This window comes from Siniperca chuatsi, linkage group LG22 (genome assembly GCF_020085105.1).
Source record: "Siniperca chuatsi isolate FFG_IHB_CAS linkage group LG22, ASM2008510v1, whole genome shotgun sequence".
NCBI lineage: Eukaryota > Metazoa > Chordata > Actinopteri > Centrarchiformes > Sinipercidae > Siniperca > Siniperca chuatsi.
This window is the reverse complement of record NC_058063.1, coordinates 14,435,967-14,447,281: the sequence shown is the minus strand read 5'-3', so window position 1 is coordinate 14,447,281 and position 11,315 is coordinate 14,435,967. Positions and strand designations below refer to the sequence as shown.

At 40.1% G+C, this 11,315-nt stretch overlaps 1 long non-coding RNA gene across 1 annotated transcript; it reads right to left on the bottom strand.

Moving 5' to 3' along the window:
- Positions 1-253: 253 nt before the first annotated feature.
- LOC122870538 lies at positions 254-1,618 on the bottom strand. The gene is made up of 3 exons (XR_006376594.1): positions 1,221-1,618; positions 510-557; positions 254-358 (listed from the first exon to the last, which is right to left on the bottom strand). It is a non-coding gene; the product is annotated as an uncharacterized LOC122870538 (long non-coding RNA).
- Between the last annotated feature and the right edge of the window lie 9,697 nt (positions 1,619-11,315).

Genomic DNA, 11,315 nt, shown 5'->3' with positions numbered 1-11,315 from the left:
AATGCTAAATAAATTGATATTATTACTTGTGGAGTATGTTTTATCCATAACACCCACCTAATTTAAAGCTGCGAATCAACTACTTTTGTCAGAACTCTTGTGACTTACAGTCTCATTTTCTTTTTTACCCTTTTAGAGGAGCAAGTAGTAATACTGCCAGTGTAACAAGTCACAATTTTTATTGCTGTAATCTTGCCCACCAAGGCAATGGAATCTCCAGCTCTTGAGAATGTGAGACGGTGTTCTAAAATCTAAAATCAAAGCAGAAATAAAGCCAGAGAGATGAAAGAGGAGAGACTGAGTGTGTGCCTGGTATCTCTCCTTGTCTTTTCTTCCCTCTCACTCTCACTATTTTTGCCTGAAAAGAGAGGGAAAATTTGTCATGATGTGATTTTCCTGCCACCTATGACAGTATAAAGTAAAACTTCCCTTTGTCTTTCCAGTAAAGGGTAAAGAGGGGCTCATGCAAAGACATGATCAATGACTGGGGAAATGGAAATAAGGCTCACCGGAAACGTTTTGTGCTTGCTGTGCCCACTCAAGCCTTCGGCCATCACCTGAGAGCAGCATGGAACACAAGCACTGGTTGGAATTTTAGGCAAAATGGGCCATGAAGCTAAATCGCATATACTGAAGAAAATATGCACAGCCTGGTAAAAAAAAATGTATACCTAAATATCTAACTCTCTGCATCACACCTAGCCCTGCGATCTGTGTTTGTCATAGCCTTTTCACCCTCAAACCTCCAGATTACTGCTGAGTTCTCTGAGCTCCCTTTATTCCACCAGTTCATCATCTCAGTGTGGAGCTCTCTGTAGGAGAATGAGATCCCTGCAAACGTTAACCATTCATTTACCTTTGAAGGCCATGGCTGCAGTTTAAGTCAGATCTTGGATGACTACTGATCTTAAATATTTTAAATCTTTATATTACAACTTGCAATACTGACAAATCAAAGTAACAGCTGGATTCATAAAAGTGAGAATTATTGTATGTATTAAGGTGCTTAAACTCAGCAAACACAAGATGTTGCACCAGAATTGATGCCTTTCTTCTTTCCTGTTGTGACGTGAGTTTACTTCAGGCTAATGTGCATTGCATTGTGCCTTTGTTTCACTCTCTTTCCCTTCCTACATTTCACATCAGTTTCTCTGGGACCTATGTTCAGTACATTGTGTTCCCTGACTAGTCATGGTTTTAGGTAGAAAACATAGAGATACCTTGTCACAGATGGCACATTTGTGCTGATAGGTGCAACCCCTGTGGTCTGTAGTCATGGTTTTCAGTTGCAGGGGAAGTGATTGTGTGGTGTATGAATAAAAGCTCCTCCTAATCTTCCATCCAATCTGCAGAAAATCAAGATCAGAGCCACTGAACCAAATCTTTGTTTTCTCTGCTCCCCTCAGTGCTCCTGAGGAGCAGAGCTGTCAGCAACGAACACAGAGATGGGGTGAAAAAGAAAGAAGTGAGGGAGGGAGAGGAACACTGAGGGAGAGGCATGCAGCGTAAGTATGGGGAAGAATGTGGGAGGGAGCGAAGATGGACGAAGAACCACACTGAGTGCTGTCTGAGTGATGTTTATGAAGCCAGAGAAATGACCAGGGAGGAAGCTCTTAGAGAATGGTGAGAGAAATGAGCAGGAGGCAAGCAGGGAGGATAAGAATGAGAATTAAGAAAATCCTCTACAGCCAGATGGTGCCACTGGGCAGGAAATGGTGTCATCTGTGCTCCGATGCGCTTTTGCTGTGATTAAAAAAATGAGGCAAAAATGCATATGCAGACATGATAAACAATGTGCGTTAAACAGCAAATCCTCTGCTGAGACGGGTGCCAAAAATTAGCTGACGACCAGGAAATGGAACAAATGAGCCAGAAAGGCAAATTAAATGCTCATCCTGGACACAAGCAGTCCAGCTGAGAGGCAAAACTAAACTTTTTTGCAGATCAGTAAGGTACGTTGTGCATTTATCATTATTTGAACATCATTCCTGGCCTACAGATTATAAATAAAATGGCAGCTATGTCATAACAAGTAAGGTAATCAGGAGCTGGTGAGTAACCTTGACTTTGTTGTTGTCCCCACAAAACAATTAGAAGGTGTTGCAAGGCTATATTGGCTGGGATTTGATGTATCCCATATCATATTACCTAGCTACAGGATGCAACTTTTTGCCTGGAGGGGAGAACTGTTGCCTTAGTTGGCCAAAGTTCTGCCCAAACAGTTGTCATTCATCCTGATGAGTTTTCTGTTTCAAAACAGCATCTGCAGTAGTCTCGGGCGGAAGTAGCTATAAGCAGACAGTCTGTGGTAAAAAAAAAAGAATGGGTTACATTTTGACAAAATTAAAATAACAAGAAATACATATTATTACATATTATTACTGTATTCCTGTGTGAACATGTCTGAATCCCCCGTTTGCCTGAAATTGGCTTTTCCTTGATGCTTAAAATGCCAAGTGATGGGCTGAGTTGTGAGTATGAAGTGTATGGAGGTCAGCCACAACAGCAATGAAAGTTCATATTGTAGATATAATGTCACAAACTTATATACATAAGCTTATACCAAAATGTAATGTTTAACTTTAAAAAGTAAGTCTCTGAGATTACTATCAGCTTTTCCTTGAAAAATATGCAATATGCAATATTCCTCCCTGGAAATGAGATGCAAAGTTAAACAAAGAATTACATAAGGTGTAAAAGGTGTTAAAGAAAGAACTTTAGTGCGTGGCACCGTTTCATAGATAAACAACTGCCGAGTCCTTTCTCACCTCCTGAATACATAAAAGTAATTTCTAAAGTTTGTCATTTGAATCTGCGCTGCTTGCTGTTTTCTTATTCCCTCTGTTTCCCTTTTCCCAAATCAGACTTTGATAAATAGTGACAGCTTCTGTGCTCAAGTCCAGGCGTCCTGCTGGCTAAGAACGGCTATTCCCCCCCTCCACCTCAGTGGTTCACAACTACAGAGCCACTAATTCAATTTCCTACCTGGAACCCAACAGAAACTCTGACATTTATACACATTCACAGCACCTGCTGAGTTGAATGGATACTTTCAGATTAACACCTGAACACATTTCACCTGAGCCTCTATGCTGAGATTATGGTATAATTGTAAACGACTCGGTAAGAAGACAGGTTTGAACCCAGAAGTATGACTCAGTGACAAACAGGATAAGCAAAAGTTCACGTTTACTCTTTGTCCAGAAAACTGGTAAAAGTCAAAACAGGCAAACTCATCCAAAAAGGGGTCAGGCTTAGGGGCAAAAGTGAGATGGGCATGCAGAGGGTCATGCAGGCAGAACAGATGGCTTGGAAGCTAAGGCGGAAGCACAATAAACAATCTGGCTGAGAATGAATGGAAGTGGGCCGGTGTATATAATACAGGGCTAATGGGGAAAGTGTAAACAGGTGAGCAGGTAGACATCAAATTGAGAATTGCGTTTCAACTGCATAGCTTAGCAACTTAGCAAGAATATAAAGAGTATGCGCCGTGAGCTTACTGGATATACTCAACTGCGGCAAAATGCATTGCGTCTCTACAGACTGTGCAATGGCGATCATGTGATGCAGTCATACAACTGTCTTGCTAGACTATAAAACACATGCGCATTGCAAGCATAAATCGCAATAAGAGCATGTTATCTTGAAGGGGAGAATAACAGAACACATCATTCAAATCTAAAACAAATTCAATTCTGAAATGTTGATATTCTAAATTCATAAGAAAAACAATGTCATGGCAAAATGATAGATTATTCCTTGTAGTGATAAGAGAAGTGGAAGCATTGGGACTTGGAACCTTGATGATGGACCAACCATTTGTATGCATTATAACCCTCTTTATTTAACAATAACGAAGGAAGTATTCCCTGAAAGCCAATGGCAACACTGGGCACTTCATGCCTCTGGTATGTCTCAGCTTGTACTGTATGTCTCTGAAAGTCTGTGTTTGCTTTTCTTTGGAACTATTTGGCCACAAATCCATATATTTCCAAGTCACAGTATCAACTCATATTAATGCACTGCCAAAAACAATGGCATTATGCACAATTTGACACACTACTGTATCTGATCACACATAATGCAGAAGACACTATAGACCATCAGCTCTCAGGAATCCTGTTGCACAAATTTATGCTTAGTTTGTTGAAAGTTTTATGAAATTCCAACCAAAAACGTTTGATTTAAACATTTAACAAAAGAACACCATGCATCCAAGTGAGCTTGTCGGCTTTACGAGACTACCTTGGACAATGTTTTGGCTGGGGATTTGCAAAAAAGGTTTGCAGGGCATTGCTATGTGGTTTTAAAGTTGTTGCTACACGTACATGGCTGGTGGAGCATTCTTAGATACTATGTGTTCGGTTGTTAGCGTGTCACAAAGTTGTTGCTAGGTCATCACAAGTTGGTTACTATGGAGGGCAAAATGGTGGAGAGCTGAGTGGTTGGTGGATGTTTTTAAACTACTTATTGTATAAAACCTTAACTGAGGTATGTGTGTGTGTCTGTGTATCTCTGTATGCCCAGATAAGCATTGGTGAAGTTACTGAATTGAATTGAACAGAAGAAGAAATTCAAACATTTAGCAAACCTAGGAGACACAGACATTGCAGAGCAAAGCTGAAACACAAGTCAGTATTTGACTTGGGTTCAACAGGCAGTGAGGACTGGATATCTATAGTGCCCCATTTAAACCCACATTACTTGACACTTACAGACACATATTTTAATTTTGGTCCAGCTTGATCAGTTCGCCCATTCCAACATGAATCATAATAATGATGTTGTTCACTGTTGCACACACACTTTCAATTAGACTCCATTCAGTACTCCACAATCACTTCTATCATTTACACAAAGCCTCCTCCATCCAGCCAAGTGCTTAGTAAAGCATGATCTACGTGCAAATGCTTGTGTACAGTAGCCTCAATAGCTGTCATGAATTATTATATACAGTGGTTACAAACAGATTACCTGCATTGGTATTCAAAGACAATATTTTGCCCTCTTTGGTGTCTTATCTGTAACATAGATGAAGCCAGCACAACTCATGGAACAGGGACACATTCCACCACAAAGAGCAACACACTCGGCTTTACCAACTGCATTCGCTTCTCTTTTGTGGGTGTGCTCGTGTGTTCTGGACAGGAGTTAAATGGGTTGTAGAGTGCCAACAATGTGTGAGTCTGTGTCCTACAGTGAGGTTAAATGGTTCGTGGAGCAACACCACCTACTATGCGTTTGTGTGGTGTGTACCCATGCAGGCGTGCGTGTTACTGTTGACAGATGCGTTTTTCTGCTGACAGCCGTGATCAACGGCGAGCACCCCTGGCTTGGCACCAAGCTATTACTTAATTCATTGACATTTCGTGTAATTGCCTCGGGGCAGTTTGCAGAGGAGGTACGGGGTTCTAATGGGATTAGATTAGAGAAATACAATTACCATTTCACATATAAGGGGAATAATCTTTGAGCAGCTGTACAACTCTTGGGAGGCAGAAGGGGATGGGAGCTATTTGAATGTATATCTATATGTGTATATGTTCAAGAATTAGATGGAAGAAGACAAATTCTTTTTGTCTGTGTATGTGCACATGCATGCATGTTTCCACATTGTGTGCATGGAAGTGAGTGAAAGAGTGTGTAAAAAGTGGGTTTGGGTTTTTCTCCCCCCTCCCCTTTCTCTTTCCTGGGTTTATCATGGTGGCTTGCCATGGCAGCCTCAGAAATGGCCTGTCAGGGCTCTTGGAAATGTCGATGTGCAGATAATGACATGTTGAAAGCCCTGAACCACCAGCTTGTCACCTGCTGGTAATTGGTTCTTCTACCAGTTTATTGTCTCCAGCTGCACTGCTCATCACTGATACTCCTATTTTAGAAACAGAAGAAGAGTGAGAGAAAAAGCGACAGAGATAAATATTAACATTTTCATGGGCATGTGTGCACACACACGAGCATATGCACATGGTTTGGAGAGGCTGCAGGTGCACATTAGCCAATGAGTATATGTGTATATGCACTAATTAAAGATTATTTGGCACATCCTGTGGGGTAGCCAAAGTGTATGGTGAAAAAAGACATGGAAAAAGCAGTAGTTTACTACATTTAAATAGTTGGACAAAACACATGGGGCACTTTATTTATCTTATCTTGCCAGTGATGTTTCCAACTTTGCGGGTGCTGAGCAAGATAACCCAAGCAATCCTCAAGCTGTTTCAATATTTTAAACCATAATCAAACGTCTTTTGGCATTGAGAAGATTGCATTGAGTCCAGGCTTAGCATCAACACTATTGAAGTTTAATCTGCTGTGAAGGCAGAGCCTCTGTGTCGAGTTTTTTTTGGGAGATAGGAAGTCACGTGCTACACAGCAGATATTGAGCTTCCGTGCTGGACATTGTCCTCTGGCTGCTATTGCATGGAACATAACTCGCCTTTTAGTACAAAGGAAGCATTCCCTGACCACCTGATTTGCAGTACTGGGCAGGGAAAGCCTCTAGCACATCTTTGTCATTTAAAAACCTGTGTTTGATTGATTTCCCTTTGTTTTTTGCTGTGTCAGTGACTATGTAGGACAGCTGTCTGTTACAAATCTTAGAAGTCCTTATTCTAACTTTTTACATTCAAACTGTGGAATGTGTGGGAGTGCTAAAACATAGTAGGCACCGAAATGCTAACAGTCATTTCTGTTTGCAACATACTGTACTATTATCACTGACTGGATGACACACATAACAAAATGTAATTCAGCCTATTCCCAGTAAATTAGCGTAACGCTGTTTGGAATAAATGTGGGGCTCTACAGCTAGCTTTAGCAGTGGAAGCAAGCTGTAAACACAACACTGACATTTTATCACCTTATAAAACAGATGGCCAATAAGACTGTGTAGTCCCTCATTCGTCCAGGAGTGTTCTATGTAGAAAAGGTTTCAGTCGTAGTCATCTGGACACTGTTTTCAGAATCAAGACGTCATTCTCAATTGTGAAAAAATGGGACGGGAACTAGAAATTTAAGCTACTCTGTGTTACATAAGCCCTGTCCTCAGGAAGGAATCTGCCTGAGTATCTGTTGATTAGCTAGTTTCACTTGAAACTGACCTAATTGTTTCCATAACAATTGGAAACAATCCGAAATGTCTTGATTCTGAAAACAGTGTCCAGATGACTACGACTGAAACCTTTTCTACCATAGATATGGCCAATGTATTAGCAAACAGCTGCCGGTTTACATATCCAGCAGACATGAGCAACATTAGTATTTATTTAGAGTTGTGTTTCTGTACACAAATGGACAGTAAGTCAAATATTAACTCTTCTAGTATTTCTATTTTGGGCTCCACCAACTCTTGAAGAAAATATCTGGCTCTTCAGCAGCTAAATGCTCCTCTGGCTAGTTGCTAAATTTGTCTGTCTGCTGTTTGCTGCTGGGCAGAATGTTATCAGAACGTTTTTGCTGAAAACAGCCTGCTGCTGCTAGAAGCGAGGTTCATGAGAGTCTGGAGGGAATCAAAACATTAATGTTGAGTGCTGTAAAAGCAAAACAATGAGCTGAAAGACGCTACCAATCCCAACACTATTATTAGAAATACAAAACCATAATGCTGTTATAGAATTTTGAACAATCCCAAACCTAATATCCTATTCCAACAGGAAATACATCAAATTACGGAGGCCAGATGCACTGAAATTGCTGTTTCCTTGCGACTTGAAGTCTCAAGTAATAAAGGGCTTATATTTCACGTCTGGTTCAAGATTTATGTGGTATGGTCTTTTTCTTTCCTCTGGGTCAAGTACGTGTAAGAGTAGCCTACACATTTGTACTTTTCTTCAAGGTCCAGCTCAGGAGAGACCTATTCAGATTGGCAACAAGTAGTCGATATTAAATGTCATTATTGAGCGATTCACACACCACCTTGTCTGTGTCCTCTTTTCACTGAGAAGTGCTTAAGTTTCTCTCATTCATCTTGACCTTGCAGTCAGCATGTGTCTCCATTCAAAGGGCACAGCAGATTATGGCAGTTCAGTGATTTTGTCAAAGGATGGTCTGGGTGATGATTTATCAGGCAGCCTCTATTAATTTTTCAAACACAAATGATGGTCATGAATCATGCTATACGCTGACCGCCCCCTTCCTGACCAATGTTGACCTTTGCATACATCTTGAATGGCTAATTTGCTAATGCTTCAAAGTTGCCTACATGCTTCACCTTAGTTATCATGGTGACTTTAAGGTGTTTTGACTGTTTTTGAGGATACTGAAGTTCATACAGACGATACGTGTACCAACAACTCACCAACCTAGGTATGGTGGATTACAGTGTACAGTATGTTGAGCTAGCTATTACAGCTTGCCCTCTTTCATGGCTGCTATTTTGTCTATATGACGCTGATGATTGGATCTCGAAGCTGTCCTTGACCTTTTGGAGCAAGACCATGCCATTCTTCTTGAACAAGCATCATAATACCTGTGGTTTGAGAGAGAAGAGATGAAAAAATCTTGAGGACTTTACAGGGGTCCACAGCTTCTCAGACACAGTTATTTGTGCAAGACTAACTCATGATAGAACGTGTTGTTATGACAGGAGGTAGCAGCTGTATTTCACACTATTTCATCTGTCATGTAAGGATATCGTTTAATGGCGACTGATCTCAGCCAGTGACGTTTAACCAGCTTCCATTATTAGAACTGTTTCACTCTCTGATTTATCTCTTCATTTTGGCCATTTTTTCTCGCCTCACCAATTTCTACTGCAGGGGATCGAAAGTGGGGAATCTTGAGTCGTGGTCTTGTCAGGTGTTGTGGAAATCCACTTGGCCCAGCAATTCATCAGTATCCATATTCTGCGCACACATCCTTTCATCTATCTCTCTGGTACCATAAAAATCAATTGATTTGGCCTGCAAAGTGCTAGGCTTCCTTTTTATCATGGTTTCTTATGATTTCCGTTGAACAGGCTGCTGAAAGCGGCTAAACTCTGTTACAATACTTCTTGCTGCAGGTGTCAAAATGGTCATGATGCATTTGTCAGAATGGTTGTCATAGATCCTGGATTTTTTATTTGTTTGATAATAAAAAGGGCTGGTCCTCCTCTGTGTACACATACAGTATATGTATATGTGTATGTCGTGGCCTGTTTACTCCATAGTTTTATTTATTTGTTTGTTTTTTCAAAAGACAAAAATCGTTTTTTCACAGTGACTGAAAAACTGTGAATACTAAAATGACCAAAAAAGACTAAAAGGCAACATATTTACATAATGTCAGAAAGAGTAGAAATCAGTCCTTTAAGTAATATGTATCTACAATGAAACAGTGTCAAACTGGCGTCAAATGAAATGAATACATTGTATATTCCATATGAGTGACGATAAGAGAGTGTACAAAAATTGTAATCATTACTTTAAAAAAGTAGATGCTAAACGGTTAGACCTATAACTGCCACCGAATGAGTGAACCGGGCCCAGGTGCCAATTTAGTTGGTGGTGATGGAATTTTTGTCCTGAAATGAATGAAAAAATATATTCTGGGATGATGACCCTTCTCTGCTCTCCCAACAAAAATTGACCAAAAAATTTAAATTTCTGACGCCCTTACCCTCACTAATAATTTTCATAGTCCCTAACTGGAAAAAAAATACTTAAACTTAAACAGCAAAACAAATCATTGACATATTATTAGCTTCTAAAGCAGACACAGAGAAACATTAACGTTCATTTGGAGTCATGTTTCTGGTCACCTGGTGAATGTAAATCCAATATTCACTCTCCTTTTAGCCTCCACCACCTTGAGAAAAATGTTTGGTACTAAAAACTGAACCAAAACAGTAAATTTGAGGCCGTAAAACCAAAACAACGAGCTGAAAGATATTAAAAATCTTCATAGATCTAAGGAGAACTGGAGAGTCTGGTGAAATTCTTTGTGGGTTTGTCAGTGTAAGCAACACCTTTCACTTTATACATATGTTCATGTAAAAATACTGATTAGTGCAGGTTTAAGGGCAACACACACTGGCAGTGTGGTGGGGTCTTGTCATGAGTCATTGTGGGTTGACGCACATCAACTCTCCAGAAAAGCAGCAATTTTGTTGCATTCACTCTCAAATGACTAATTCTTCTGTCTGTATGATGTGTCTGGTCTCAACTGTGGGTGTTAATTAACATGTGAAATGTGATGCTCTGGGACATAGTTGGTGTGTGTTGTACTAATACTTTCATTTGATTATGTTGTGTTCAAAGGAATAATTCAATACTAAGCTAAAGTTAGAGTAATTACACTATTCTTTGGGCACTTTTACAGTTTATTTGATTTAACTGCCACATAGAAACAACAACAACAAACAATATCAGTAAAAGAATAGTGAAAAAGGATAAACATATGCCTTAAGGTTCTTTCTTTTATAATAATTACCATTGAAAAGCATGAAAGTATGTTTACAGCAGCGCAGCTCATTAAAAGTTGTTGTTGAGTTACCCATCATTTGAGTCCAGCGTCATTGTCTAGTTTCTCAAATAGAATGGTCACCTTGCAATTAGGGTTTGGTGACACAGTTATCTAAATGCTGCCTAAAGAGAGGCCCACTGTCTTCGGCTTGTCTCAGTCAATGCTTATTCTTTACACAATTACTGAAATACTGACTCATTAGTTTCCTTCACATCCTTTTCAACAAAGTGTAATCTATCTCCCTTGTAACCACATCCTGTCTGGGATGTTTTCAATTACTCACTGTGTCCCACTCTCTGCTTTACCATCTCAGCAAAATACTCCTCCTCCCTTCAACTGTCCATAGACAGCCTACAGTAGCTGCCTGTCTGTATACATTATGCCTTTTAGACCATTCCTCAATCTGCAGAGAAACTCTTATTATCCCAGTAAAACAACATTTGTTATTTATGTTGGTTGATGTAAGCGTCAATACAATATAGATAAATAGCATGCCTTGCCCGGCCAGTCATACCATAGTACAAATCATGGGGAATATTTGAAGATCATTCATCTGCCAGGAAGAAAAGCTATATTTGTATATTTTCTGTTGACAATATGTTCTGTTTCCGTAACCTTGGTTAGTTTTACTCCCCTCAGTCATGCATTTTCACAGGATTGGCAGTGTCATTATCTGCCCAACAGCAAAGTCCCTTGTATTTTTGACTAAATGTATGTATTTGTGATTGTGGAGCTGCAGGGTGCGGTGATATCTGCCACTCTCAGCAGCGCTTGGGGGCTTTTGTGTGGTGCTTCAGAAAGGTGTTGTGTCCCCGAGACTCTACACCTTACCAAGCAAGACGGATTCCCAGCCAGCCTGCCTCCTGATAAGCCTC